Raw genomic sequence first — 14,913 nt, forward strand, 5'->3', positions numbered from 1 at the left:
CAAGGTCCGAGGAGAAAATATCGACACAACAGTAAATGTCATGCTCTTCTAGTCCATCTACCATATCTCTCTTCGAAAGACTTCCATGGTAGTACGACTATAAAACAGAAAAGAAAACTCTTGCGATACCTCTCGACGGCTTCTTTATGGTCGTTCCTGTTGCCAGGATGAGCACAAGGCCCATTTTTAATAACAAACGGATACTCAACAGGTTACGGAATTGGAACCGTATTCCCTTTCGTTCAAAGTTATTCAAGTGTTTAATTACTATGAAGAAAACATAATAATATATTCTCAACAATTATTAAAACTTGAAAATTTTCGGCTTTCGCCTTGAACTTAGGACCGACTAACTCGTGATCAACCACTGTTCACACGAAACCCTTCTCCACTTCAGTCCTCCAAGGTCTCATTCGATTATTTGCTATTACCACCAAGATCTGTACCAATGGCGGCTCCATGCAGGCTTACGCCAAACACTTCTAAGCACACCATTGTACCCTCCTACTCACTAAAGTTTCAAAATTTATAATCCAACCGAAATTGTATTATAAATCATGTACTTTAGCGGTAATGTATAGGTATACAACTTAAGCGCCATCCATTTTAAGGGCTAGTTGCTTCGGCAGGTGAGTTGTTACACACTCCTTAGCGGATTACGACTTCCATGTCCACCGTCCTGCTGTTTTAAGCAACCAACGCCTTTCATGGTATCTGCATGAGTTGTTAATTTGGGCACCGTAACATTACGTTTGGTTCATGACACAGCGCCAGTTCTGCTTACCGAAAGTGGCCCACTGGGCACATTATATCATAACCTCAACCTTCATATCAAGAAAGGTGAGGTTCTTACCCATTTAAAGTTTGAGAATAGGTTAAGGTCGTTTCGACCCTAAGGCCTCCAATCATTCGCTTTACCAGATAAGATTATTTTACATAATATTTAAATGCACCAGCTATCCTGAGGGAAACTTCGGAGGGAACCAGCTACTAGATGGTTCGATTGGTCTTTCGCCCCTATACTCAATTCTGACAATCGATTTGCACGTCAGAACTGTTTCGGTCTTCCATCAGGGTTTCCCCTGACTTCAACCTGATCAAGTATAGTTCACCATCTTTCGGGTCACAGCATATATGCTCAAGGTACGCTCCAGTTAGAGGTATAAATAATAATAAATTATCATTATACATAACTATATGGAACGCCCCGGGATTGAATTAATAGTAAAATATTTCACTAAAAATTAATCCCATTATATAAAAGTTAAGTTAATTTCGCCATTAGGTTTAATATAACCCAATGACTTGCACATATGTTAGACTCCTTGGTCCGTGTTTCAAGACGGGTCCCGAAGGTATCCTGAATCTTTCGCATTGTTAATCATATAAATGCATACAATTAATATTAAAATCAATGATAATAATATTATTGTAAAATTCAAAAGAATTTAAGCATTATATATGTAAAATCTATCAACACTTTATCAAATCATCAGTATTTATTCTATGTTAATAAGCTAAAAGCAAATTAATTTGAATAAACTTAACACCAATGATCTTTTGATAAATATTTTATTATGTTAATAGATTACAATGTCCTTATATGAAAAAAATGCACACTATTAGTAACAATATTTTATGCTAGACGTTCCTCTAAATGTATATATTATTTGAAATAAATTTGAAATTTTATTGTTTTTGGGAATACTAAGATTCTTATTTATTATAAAATTTCGTTCAAATATGAGGTGTTCAAGAATATATTTTCTATATTTCTTTTTATGCTATTTGTTCAAATAACATTGAACATGCATTCTTTTATGCCTTAGCAAATCCGAGGAGCTACATATAAAACATAAATTTGTATACATAAATAAACACATAAACATATATGCATTAATATGCAACAAGCATACATTATATGTTGCACACATACATGCAACACACATACATTTATATGAGGCACGCATGCATCTATATGCAACACGCATGCACTCAACTATTAATAAAAAAACATATTTATACGTATGCACAAGATAACCTATTGGTTATAAAAATACATTTGGACAACTGCATGTGTGCATTTGAAATAACCCCTTATCGTGCAACATATAAAATATACATATAGACATACACACATACATATATAATTAGCTACTTAAGATATATTTAAAAATTGTATTTAAGCGATGACAAAATGAAAATAAAACTAGAATGAAATAATTTCTCAATAAGGCTAGACTATCACTTATTTTCCCCCACCAGCGGTAAGAAATATTTGACATAGCTAGTTTTAACATTTGAGAATGAATTAAATTCTCACTCAATGCAAGTCTATCATTGCCCCCCACCAGCGGTAAGGTTTGTTAGAAACTACATTGTTTTATAAAAATTGGTAGGCCGGATGTTTCTTACATTGGTCCTATCGAGCCTATAAAAGAGCTCAGCCAAAACAAAAGTCCTGAATTTAATACAGGCAAAATATAAGCCCTGTTAGTCATACAGGCCAAATAAAAAGTCCTGTTATTTATACAGGCACCATAAAAAGCCCTGTTAGTTAGACAGGCAAAATAAAAAGCCCTGTTATTTACACAGGCAAAATAAAAAGACCTGTTATTTACACAGGCAACATTAAAGCCCTGTTTATAATTCAGGCAAAATAAAATAATAATTGTAAGACGGGTGCATATTCCCGCATATTAACAATATAAAAACAACAATTTTTGTCGCGAGAATATAGCAATAAGGTTCTACAAAATGTGGAAGACTGAACCTAAATACCAATATCTGGATCGAAAAACGTCCATGATCATGAGGAAAATTGAAACCTTCAAAAATAAAATGGAAAATCTAAGTTTAGAATTAACGATAAAGAATTATCAACTAAGCTATTTGCAATCATTATACAATGATATTCAGAAGATGAAAAACGAATTAGATTTCAATGAAGAAATTGAAATCATATATGATCAAATAGGTGATGAATTTTTTCAAGAGCTTTGTTATTTTAATCGACAATCACAACAAGAAGAGCCAAAAAATACTTTTCGAAGTAATTTGGATAAAGAATTTATAATAATTCCAAAATTCTCTTCATCTACCACAACAAAGCTGGTTAAAACAAAACCAATACAAAAAGAAAAAGAGGAATTGATAAATATTCCAAATTTAAAAAATAAATTAAACCTATCTCCAAACCTATCTTCTGAAGTTGAACGAACTAAATTTGTTAAAACAAGTGATTCAGAAGAAGAAGAATTTATAATCCTTCCAAATCTCAATCTATTTTCTAAAACTAAGAAGAGACCAACTAAATTAGTTGAAGATAAGAAAGTAGAAGAAGAAGATTTTATAATAATTCCAAAATTTTCTTTATCTTCTGCAAATGAATTAGTTAAAAATATTAAAGTAGAAGAAGAAGAAGAGGAAGAAAGGAACGAAAACAAAATTACAGAATTACAAGAAGAAGCAAATAAAATTGAAAAGGAAGAGACTACTGAACACCCTACTTCTGAGGAAAAATCAACTGATGCGGTTGAAACCTCAGATGTAGACATACATAAAATCAAAAATGAAAAAGCTGAAACTGGAGATCAAGAAGTCGAGAGCAATATTCTCGCCAATGAGCAAATAACCTGGCATTTTTCTCCTCCGGCAGACCCACATTTTGGAGAAATGTGGGAAGCTGGCGTTACCGATCAAACATGCAAACTTTCAACGTTATTAAAATGCGGGGACACCAACTACTGTACTACAACATTCGAAGACATCACTTCAATCAACATACAAATATATAAAATGCAAAGCGACATCAATCCAATATCAATATTTTATATAATAATTTCTTTACCTCGGCAATATGTTCAAATAACATTGAACATGCATTCTTTTATGCCTTAGCAAATCCGAGGAGCTACATATAAAACATAAATTTGTATACATAAATAAACACATAAACATATATGCATTAATATGCAACAAGCATACATTATATGTTGCACACATACATGCAACACACATACATTTATATGAGGCACGCATGCATCTATATGCAACACACATACATTTATATGAGGCACGCATGCATCTATATGAAACACGCATACACTCAACTATTAATAAACAAACATATTTATATGTATGCACAAGATAACCTATTGGTTATAAAAATACATTTGGACAATTGCATGTGTGCATTTGAAATAACCCCTTATCGTGCAACATATAAAATATACATATAGACATACACACATACATATATAATTAGCTACTTAAGATATATTTAAAAATTGTATTTAAGCGATGACAAAATGAAAATAAAACTAGAATGAAATAATTTCTCAATTAGGCTAGACTATCACTTATTTTCCCCCACCAGCAGTAAGAAATATTTGACACAGCTAGTCTTAACACTATTAATATTATGGATTGAAAAATACAATCCAGTAATATACCATGTGCTTAAATTCTTTTAATTGACTAAAAGAATAAGCAACTAATTGAGCATAGTCTTACAACCCTCAACCATATGTAGTCCAAGCAGCACTTTAAAATTAATTAAAGTACATAACAGCATGGACTGCAATATGCGTTCAAAATGTCGATGTTCATGTGTCCTGCAGTTCACACGATGACGCACAGTTAGCTGCGTTCTTCATCGACCCATGAGCCGAGTGATCCACCGCTTAGAGTGATAATTTTTTGTTTATTTTAATTTAATGTCAAGAGTTTTTAATTTATTGAAAAAATAACAATTATATTACATTTCGTTTTCGTATATTATATAAATTATTTTAAAACATCTTTCAATAAATTGTAATTTTCAACCCAAACATTTACAAGTTGCGCATGTCTTAGTCCAACAAAAACAGTAATTCCTTTTTTATTACATTTTATTTAATTTCTATAAATTTTTAAGGAATTATACGTTAATGAGAACAAATTAACTTATCATTTATATTATTTTTATAAATAATAAGTACAACTATATATGTTTAAAGGTTTGTTGTGTTCAAATACAATGTATGCGATATAATTTTCATTATACTACAATACAAGGAGTACAAAAAAAAAAAAGAAAAAAAAAGAAAAACATTCAAATAAATGAATGAAAAGAAAAAAAGAAAATAATTTTTCTTTTTTATTCTTTTTTTGTTTGTTTGTTTGTTTTTTTTTTATAATATTTACGGATAGGAACACAATAATGATCCTTCCGCAGGTTCACCTACGGAAACCTTGTTACGACTTTTACTTCCTCTAAATAATCAAGTTCGGTCAACTTTTGCGAAACAACCATGAAACAAAAGACGTCACAGTGATCACGTCCGGAGACCTCACTAAATAATTCAATCGGTAGTAGCGACGGGCGGTGTGTACAAAGGGCAGGGACGTAATCAATGCGAGTTAATGGCTCACACTTACTGGGAATTCCAAGTTCATGTGAACAGTTTCAGTTCACAATCCCAAGCATGAAAGTGGTTCAGCGGTTTACCCGGACCTCGCGGTCTAGGAAATACACGTTGATACTTTCATTGTAGCGCGCGTGCAGCCCAGGACATCTAAGGGCATCACAGACCTGTTATTGCTCAATCTCGTTACTGCTAGACGCAATTTGTCCATTTAAGAAGCTAGTGTCCTTATAATGGGACAAACCAACAGGTACGGCTCCACTTATATAAACACATTCAAACACTTGCACATTCAAGATGAACTCATGAATGAAGGCTATATAAGCTTCAACACCATAATCCTGAAAGCATCTATTTAATATATTTGAGTCTCGTTCGTTATCGGAATTAACCAGACAAATCACTCCTCGAACTAAGAACGGCCATGCACCACCACCCATAGATTCGAGAAAGAGCTATCAATCTGTCTTACACGCTTATGTTCGGACCTGGTAAGTTTTCCCGTGTTGAGTCAAATTAAGCCGCAGGCTCCACTCCTGGTGGTGCCCTTCCGTCAATTCCTTTAAGTTTCAGCTTTGCAACCATACTTCCCCCGGGAAGCGCCTGAGAGAGCCATAGTAGTAGCTACACCCAATTGCTAGCTGGTATCGTTTATGGTTAGAACTAGGGCAGTATCTGATCGCCTTCGAACCTCTAACTTTCGTTCTTGATTAATGAAAACATCTTTGGCAAATGCTTTCGCTTAAGTTAGTCTTACGACGGTCCAAGAATTTCACCTCACGCGTCGTAATACTAATGCCCCCAAACTGCTTCTATTAATCATTACCTCTTGATCTAAAAACCAATGAAAGTAGAACAGAGGTCTTATTTCATTATTCCATGCACAAAATATTCAGGCATTTGGAGCCTGCTTTAAGCCCTCTAATTTGTTCAAAGTAATTGTACCGGCCCACAACAACACTCGATGAAGAGCACTGAAGCAGGTTTAAATAGGAGGAATATATAAAAAATACATTGTATTAATTAGTATTGAACCACAACCACCACGATACTCCCCGAGGGGCCAGTCCGCATGAGCAGGTTGGAGCGAACTCCAAGGGCTCCTGCTCCCCGTGGTACCAGAATTAAGTCTCCGGTCAGACCTCGTAGCCGAAACTACTACCAGTTGAGCTTTCATACAGTTCTGGACTGGTGACCTGGGATCTTTCAAACGACCCTAACTGTTCGGCATTCCGACTAGTGGAGATCACACCACTAACATCTAACCGTCCATCAGTCCAACTAATCCCCATACCCCCAAGGTCCCTAATGTCTGAGTACATCGGGCATTCCGCTATAACATGCACCCAATCCTCAACTCACGCCCCACACATACACTCTGGACTATCTGCAAGGTGCTTCTTATGTAAGAATGCATTAAGAGGCCCATGCCCCGTAAGCAGGAAACCCAGACTTAGGCAAAATCTGAAGTCTGGGTTTCCTTCTACATACCTAACGTCCCAGATGTACTCATAAGTCACCCGACCATTGAGACTACTGTCCCAACGGTCTTGCCACCTACACCTGACCCTATCATCTAGAAGCCTCTTGCTCCCTAGATATCCCTCCCTCTCCACATCATCATCGGAAATCAAATCATTCCGCAGCAATGACACACTCAGACCCCTTCTTAACCTGACTGATACAGCACGTTGCATGACAACCAGGTCAAGAGGGGGCGCACCTAGTAACACCTGCAACGCATCCGTAGAAACGGTGCGACATACAGGCAGACAGGCGAGCATCATGCAACGCTGGACGGAGAGGAGCTTTCGGCGACCGAAGACCGTCGTGGCAGTTCGCTACCATACAGCAGCTCCATAAGTGGCACAGGCCACAAACAAGCCGCGGTATATGGCGCGAACAGCACGACGTCCGAGGCCCCAATCACTGCGTAAAACGCGCATAACCTTACCTACGACCGCCTGCAGTCGCACCTTCACACTCACCAAGTGTGGAGTAAAACACATTCTTTCACTCATGGTCAACCCCAGGTACTTGACTTGCGTCACATACCTGATGCCGACCCCATTCACTCGGACAACCGGTGGACGCCCCGGTGACAGTCTGCCTTTTAAAAGCATTGTCACCGTTTTGTCCATCGAGATGTCGCCGCAATGGACTCACACACACCGAAGGAGGGGAACGAGGAGCAACCACAATTTGGATCAAATTATGATCACTCAGACCCCACCCTCCTCTAACCTCCCACTTAAAATCAAACACTCTACTTGCTGCCTCATTCATAAGCGTCACGTCAATATCACTCACACCCCTAGGCCCATCAAACGTATACCACTCACTCGGCTCATTCAGAATGTGAAGGCCCTTAGCCAACACCCATTCATTCATTACCTCACCTCGAACGTGGCTTTGATATCCAGACGAATGTCTGGATACCTTACTAAACCACATCGAGGACGAGGCATTCGCATCCAACCCTAGGACTAATGGGCTACCACTCGCCAGAAGTAGTAACTTATCCATATAGCCCAGGTAGGGCTCTAGGGGCTCGCTAAATTTGCAATACAAACTAGCGACAATCATTCTACCGAACTCCCCCTCTATAGACACACACACCCCCTGTTGTGACGAATCCAAGACTACACAATCGTAGCCGGAATCATTCACAAATATTGCAGCATTAACCCCAAGGTCCGTAAAGACCCTAAAACCTCCAGGAAGACCCCGAAGCACACCATTGGTGGCGTAAGGCTCCTGAAGTAAGGCAATGCCACACCCCCCCTCAATCATACAACCCCCCAACTCACACATAACGGCATACGACCCCTGACAATTAAGCTGAAAAATCCCCCCCATCAGTGTCTGGAGAGGGCACGCCCAACAACGCCACAGTAAATCGGGCAGACAGCTGACATCATAAGATGCCCAGCTGGTCTACCCTTAAATGCACAGTTGCGACAATGGGGGGCATTGCCACAACCGGCAGCTCTATGTCCTTCTTGACCGCACCGCCTACAAACATCTGATTTGGCCCTACACTCAGCCACTCTATGGTCAAAACCCATACACCGGAAGCAGCCAGCAACTGGGCTATCCGGTCGAACCCTGAAGGAGAACCACTTTATGTAGCACCTTCCCGCCTCCAAAAGGGCGGACATTAATTTGTCCGACCCCTCAAGGACAACGTTGGTGCTACCATCAGCAGCCCCCTTCCAGGGCCGACTGACCATCCGCAAATCTGACTTTCGTGCCTCAGGGCTGATGTCCTGAAGGTTCAACCGAAAGAGCTCCTCCATGAAGTCATCAAGGGAGATTTCGGTGTGAACCCCCTGAACCACAACCCGCGGACCCAACTTCCGGTTCACACTCACATCCAACCCCACCTCCCCGAACTTGGCATTATTCGCCACCTTTTCCCTCTCTAAAACAGAGGGGGTGCGAATAACCACCCCACCACCCTTAATCGGCTTCACCTCGTGTACACGCACTCCGAGGGAAGGTCCCACCTCCTTCACGACCTTCTTAATCACCTCCTTAGAGGAGGTGGTCGGGGCCTTGCTGCTCACCACCACCGACCAAGTCTCAACCGGCTTCGGCAATGCCGGAGCAATCGCCTCCAACACAGACGCTGGAGGCGCACGCACCGACTCAGCCGGAGTCAAACCCACAACCGACCTCTTCGATTGGCGAATAGATCCCCCACAACCCCCCCTGAGAGCGTCAACCTGACCGCGAAGATGGGCATTCTCGGTTACTACCGTCATCAGAAGCGCCTCGTACTTCGAGGCAAGCTCCATCAGCCCCTTCGCAGTGGGGCTAGTGCTTCGCAGTAGTGACCTCAAAGTCTTTAACCCCAAACACCAATGCGTTTAATTCCGCCGTCACTGCCTTCATGGCAGCAACATGGCTGATAGCGCCTCCCCCAACCACACCACCATTTTCTCCACCCTCCTTAACAGCGCTAACAGGACACTCCTTTGCAGAAGTACCCTTAATGCGCTTCTTCCCCTTAATCCTCACTACACCTCCACGCTTGCTAACAATAGGGTGGACAACCACTTCTTCAGCGGTGTCACCCATATCAGCACAACTACTCCCATCCCCTAACATCACCAACGATGGCGATCCTATCCTAACCTTCCTACGCGCCGGGGACCCAACCGAAGGTCCAGTACCTTCATCAGCCGACGAGGTCTCCACTGCTAACGCTAGCTCTTTCCCCTCATTCCCAGCAGGGTACTTAGCCCTTCTCCTCCGTGAGGGAAGCATTTCTACTTCCGGCCTTTCACCAGGCAGGCTGATCCGCCGGCAAAACACTGGCACAGAAGCCACTCGACCAGACAAGACTTGGAACAGCTGCTCTCAAGACACGTGTGACTGAACGCACTGAAGGAACTAACTATAAGAATAGAATCGTCCAGTAGCTGCTACCACCTAAGCAGTCGATTATTGCGATATCGCAAGGGCACAACCCACAACTCCAGCCAACGGTCTGGAACTGGTCACCCAATAAACCGCCGGACAGAACAAAGTCCCCGTAACGGCTCCAAGCCAACCGATGTGGAGCTGAACCAAATCGCACTGTAGGTCTAAGGTTAACAGCTACGAACGCAGTCTATACAAAAATCAGCAGCTCGGACAGACACCGGTACCCTTTGAGCAAAACCTGCCCAATCCCCCCGGAAACAAGTGGCAACTCAGTACCAGACACTCAACACAACACTCACTGGCAGAAAAACCAAAAAGCAGAAAAACAACAAACACAGAAAACACTGAGACTCTATGAGAGTCAGCACCCACGCTAACAATGTGGGTAAACCACGTAAACCCCAAAAGGTACTACATAACACGCGCCTACACACAAAAACTACTGTGCTCAAAAACACCTGTGCTCAAAAACACCTGTGCTCGAAAACACCTATGCTCAAAAACACCTGTGCACGAAAACACCTGTGCTCAAAAAACACCTGTGCTCAAAAAACAACAAACGAAAAACAAATTACGTCACACAAAAAACACTTGCTAAAACAAATTTTCTTTTCACAAAAACAAATTCAAATTTCCAAAAATCCACTCAACTACACGTATATAAATAAACACCTGCCGCAATGTAAAAATTTTCAAAAGCCAGCTATGATATGCACATACAAACTAACAAATGAGAAAATATACATACAATTGTATATATATTCAAACACTTGCAGTAATGTAAAAATACACAAGCCAACTACAGAAAAAGTATACACGTACTGACAAACTTTATCTACACATACAATCAAACATATATTGAAAATGAAAATTTTTTATGAAAAACACACATATATACACACACGTATATATTAATATACTAATGCGTAAATATGTATGCAAATGCGCTAAAAAACTACCACAAATCACAAACTAATACACAAATACTCAAAATGAATGTACTTACATCCAATGCTGAGGGCTCCCACACAAAAAACACCAATTCACAAAAAATTCACGACACAGAAAACGCACAGAAACGAAAACACGTCTGAACAATCTGAAATTCTACAATCGAATCCGCAGATAGGGACAGTAGGAATCTCCTGAATTCCTTCATGCGCGTCACTAATACGATGACGATGCATTTGGCTACGTAAATATAATCATTTTTATGTCCGCCGTTTAACCAAACATAGTTTTTATATTATACAATATACCATTATATTAATTTTTGTATATTTCAATTGCTTTTCAGTATATTGTAAAAGCCGTTTGATAACTTTGCGTTCAAAGCTGTATCTTTATGTTAAGATTCTCTCTAACAACTATACAATATACCATTATATATTAATTTTTGTATGTTTCAAATGTTTTTCAGTCAGTATATTGTAATAGTCGTTTGATAACAATCTATAACACTACCTTATGTTCTCAATGAATATTGAGAAATAAAGTACTTTGCGTTCAAAAATCTGTATCTTTATGTTAAGATTCTCTCTAACAACTATACAATATACCATTATATATTAATTTTTGTATATTTCACAATTGTGTTTCAGTATATTGTAATAGTCGTTTGATAACAATCTATAACACTACCTTATGTTCTCAATGAATATTGAGAAATAAAGTACTTTGCGTTCAAAAATCTGTATTTTTATGTTAAGATTCTCTCTAACAACTATACAATATATCATTATATATTAATTTTTGTATATTTCACAATTGTTTTTCAGTATATTGTAATAGTCGTTTGATAACAATCTATAACACTACCTTATGTTCTCAATGAATATTGAGAAATAAAGTACTTTGCGTTCAAAAATCTGTATCTTTATGTTAAGATTCTCTCTAACAACTATACAATATACCATTATATGTTAATTTTTGTATATTTCACAATTGTTTTTCAGTATATTGTAATAGTCGTTTGATAACACTATTTTTTTTGTATATTTCACAATTGTTTTTCAGTATATTGTAATAGTCGTTTGATAACAATCTATAACACTACCTTATGTTCTCAATGAATATTGAGAAATAAAGTACTTTGCGTTCAAAAATCTGTATCTTTATGTTAAGATTCTCTCTAACAACTTAATTAAGTTTAATGTCCCATTGCGTTCATCCAGGCAGTTTAGACCATTATTTCTAAAATCTTCCAGAACAAATTTTGAGTTAAATGAACCATTCTGCCGAATATGTCATGATTTTAATTCGCATTCCAGCACATTTGATCCATCTGACTCAATATTTAGCATCAAAAAAACTATTTTGTCTTCTCTTAATAAATACTATTCAGAAATTTTTAACTTTTTGTTTTTATAAATTTTTAAACCTCAGCTGTTGAAATGTTTCTTTCTGTAGCTGAGCAGTTTGAGAACCGGACGCTTAAAAATCTCTTGCCTTTCTAGACTCGGCAAATCCCGCTCGTATGCGGACTGCGCCCCACGCGTCGATTGGGCGGGAGGAGGGTAATCGTTTGGGTTAATAATAATAATAAGATTCTCTCTAACAACTATACAATATTATTATTATTAACCCAAACGATTACCCTCCTCCCGCCCAATCGACGCGTGGGGCGCAGTCCGCATACGAGCGGAATTTGCCGAGTCTAGAAAGGCAAGAGATTTTTAAGCGTCCGGTTCTCAAACTGCTCAGCTACAGAAAGAAACATTTCAACAGCTGAGATTTAATAATTTATAAAAACAAAAAGTTAAAAATTTCTGAATAGTATTTATTAAGAGAAGACAAAATAGTTTTTTTGATGCTAAATATTGAGTCAGATGGATCAAATGTGCTGGAATGCGAATTAAAATCATGACATATTCGGCAGAATGGTTCATTTAACTCAAAATTTGTTCTGGAAGATTTTAGAAATAATGGTCTAAACTGCCTGGATGAACGCAATGGGACATTAAACTTAATATCAGACAAAAGGAATGAACTACAAACTAAACCATTCAGAAGTTTTACTAGAAAAATTATACCTAGCATTTCTCTGCGACTAGTGAGTGTGGGAAGATTTATAAGTTTTAAACGACTAGTATACGGGGGAAGATTCAATCTTGAATCCCAATGTAAGTGGCCTAAAGCAAAAAGTAAAAATTGTTTTTGAACGGACTCAAGCTTATCAGAATGGGATTGATAGCTAGGATTCCATACCACAGAACCATACTCCAATATAGGCCTTACCAATGTTGTAAAAAGAATTTTAGTAATATACGGATCACTAAATTCTTTAGACCAACGTTTAACAAAGCTAAGAGCACCTTTAGCTTTTAAGACAATTGAATTTACATGAGAATTAAAATTTAGTTTAAGGTCCATATTAACTCCTAAATCAACATAGCTAAAAACTTGCTCTAAACTGAAGTTATTTATTACATAGGGGGAAAGATCAACAGTTCTACGGGAAAAGCACATCGTTTTACATTTTTTAAGATTCAGTGGCATATCATTTTTGTGACACCAAGTAACTAAATTATTTAAATCCGATTGCAACTCAGTCCTTTCGTTATGAGAAGTATATGATTTAAAAAGTTTTACATCATCCGCATATAATAAAATTTCTGAAAACTTAATTACTGAAGGTATATCATTGATGAACAACAAGAACAGAATCGGGCCGAGATGACTACCCTGTGGAACCCCTGAAGTGACACTAATTGAATCGGATAATGTATTATTAAATAAAACTTGTTGTTTTCTGTTAGTAAGATATGAGGATACCCATTCAAGAAGTCTTCGTTGAAAACCAAGAAGATTCAGTTTTTGCAAAAGAATTGAGTGGTTTACTCTATCGAATGCTTTACTAAAGTCTGTATATAAACATCAGTATTCTTATTATCCCTAAAACCCATTGACCCATGGTTTACAAATTCAAGCAAGTTAGTTACTGTAGATTTCCCTTTACAAAATCCATGCTGAGAGAATGAAATTAAAGGAGAGATTAAGAAAGTTATTTCAGTCAGTGATAATAGCTTCAAAAAGTTTGGGTATAGCTGACATTTTAGCTATCCCCCTATAGTTCTCAACAGATGATCTAACTCCACTTGTATGCAAAGGTAATATAAAAGAGTTTTTCCACATTGACGGAAAAATACCTTGTTTAAGAGATAGGTTAAAAAGCTTAGTTAAGGGCAGATAGATATATTTTGCGCAATTTTTAAGAAAGCTTGAGGGAATCATATCAGGGCCATATTTAAACGAATTTTTTAACGTAACTAAATAATTTAAGACATCTGTTTCAGAAATAATTGGTGTATTAATTACAGTACTCGGACATAACATTTGATGATATGGCACATTCATAGGGTAGTTTGAACAATAATTGGATTTGAAGAATTCTGCAAACATATTAGAAATAATATAATTGTCACATGACATTGTTGATTTATATTTCATCGCGGACGGAAAATTTGAAATCCTGCGTTTGTAGTTAACGAAACCATAAAACAATTTCGGATTACGAATAATATTATTTTTTACTTTGATTATGTAGTTTTTATAACATTTTTTGTTAAGTTCCTCAAACTGACGACGCAATTTAGAATATTTTAAATAGTCAACAAGAGCTCCAGTTCTTTTATAAAGTTTAAAAGCACGAGCTTTTTTATTTTTTAATTTACATAGCTCATTCGAATACCACAAATTTGAACTTTTTCTTTTGATAATAAAACATTTCGGAACAAATCTTTCAAAAATATTAAAAATTGTTTCATTAAAATGTGATACATTTAATTCAATATTACCACTATAATCAGGCCAAGTCAATTTAGAAAGTTCACAATTAATCTTTTTGAAGTTAGCTTTCGCAAAGTTGAACTGAGAACAAAGGTCCTGTTTGTTGCATACAAGTAATTCGTCTATGATTTCGATATTAATTTCCAAGGCAGGGTGATAAGAGTCCTCTGGCAAAACTAAAGGATCAGATCAGACCACAGAAACTGTTGAAGTATTATCAACATAGACCAAATCTAAGAATTTACCAAACTTGTTCGGAATTAAGTTAATTTGGTTAAGACCCATC

The 14,913-nt window shown here is 37.5% G+C and overlaps 1 non-coding gene and 1 pseudogene across 1 annotated transcript; both read right to left on the reverse strand.

Annotated features, from left to right (window-relative positions):
• Window positions 1-1,716, reverse strand: part of LOC128923375 (large subunit ribosomal RNA) — a 3,710-nt pseudogene extending 1,994 nt beyond the window's left edge.
• Window positions 1,717-4,514: 2,798 nt separating this feature from the next.
• LOC128923205 (5.8S ribosomal RNA) lies at window positions 4,515-4,693 on the reverse strand. Its single transcript, XR_008472226.1, has one exon. It is a non-coding gene; the product is annotated as a 5.8S ribosomal RNA (ribosomal RNA).
• Between the last annotated feature and the right edge of the window lie 10,220 nt (window positions 4,694-14,913).

The sequence above is a fragment of the Zeugodacus cucurbitae genome, chromosome X (genome assembly GCF_028554725.1).
Source record: "Zeugodacus cucurbitae isolate PBARC_wt_2022May chromosome X, idZeuCucr1.2, whole genome shotgun sequence".
Lineage (NCBI taxonomy): Eukaryota > Metazoa > Arthropoda > Insecta > Diptera > Tephritidae > Zeugodacus > Zeugodacus cucurbitae.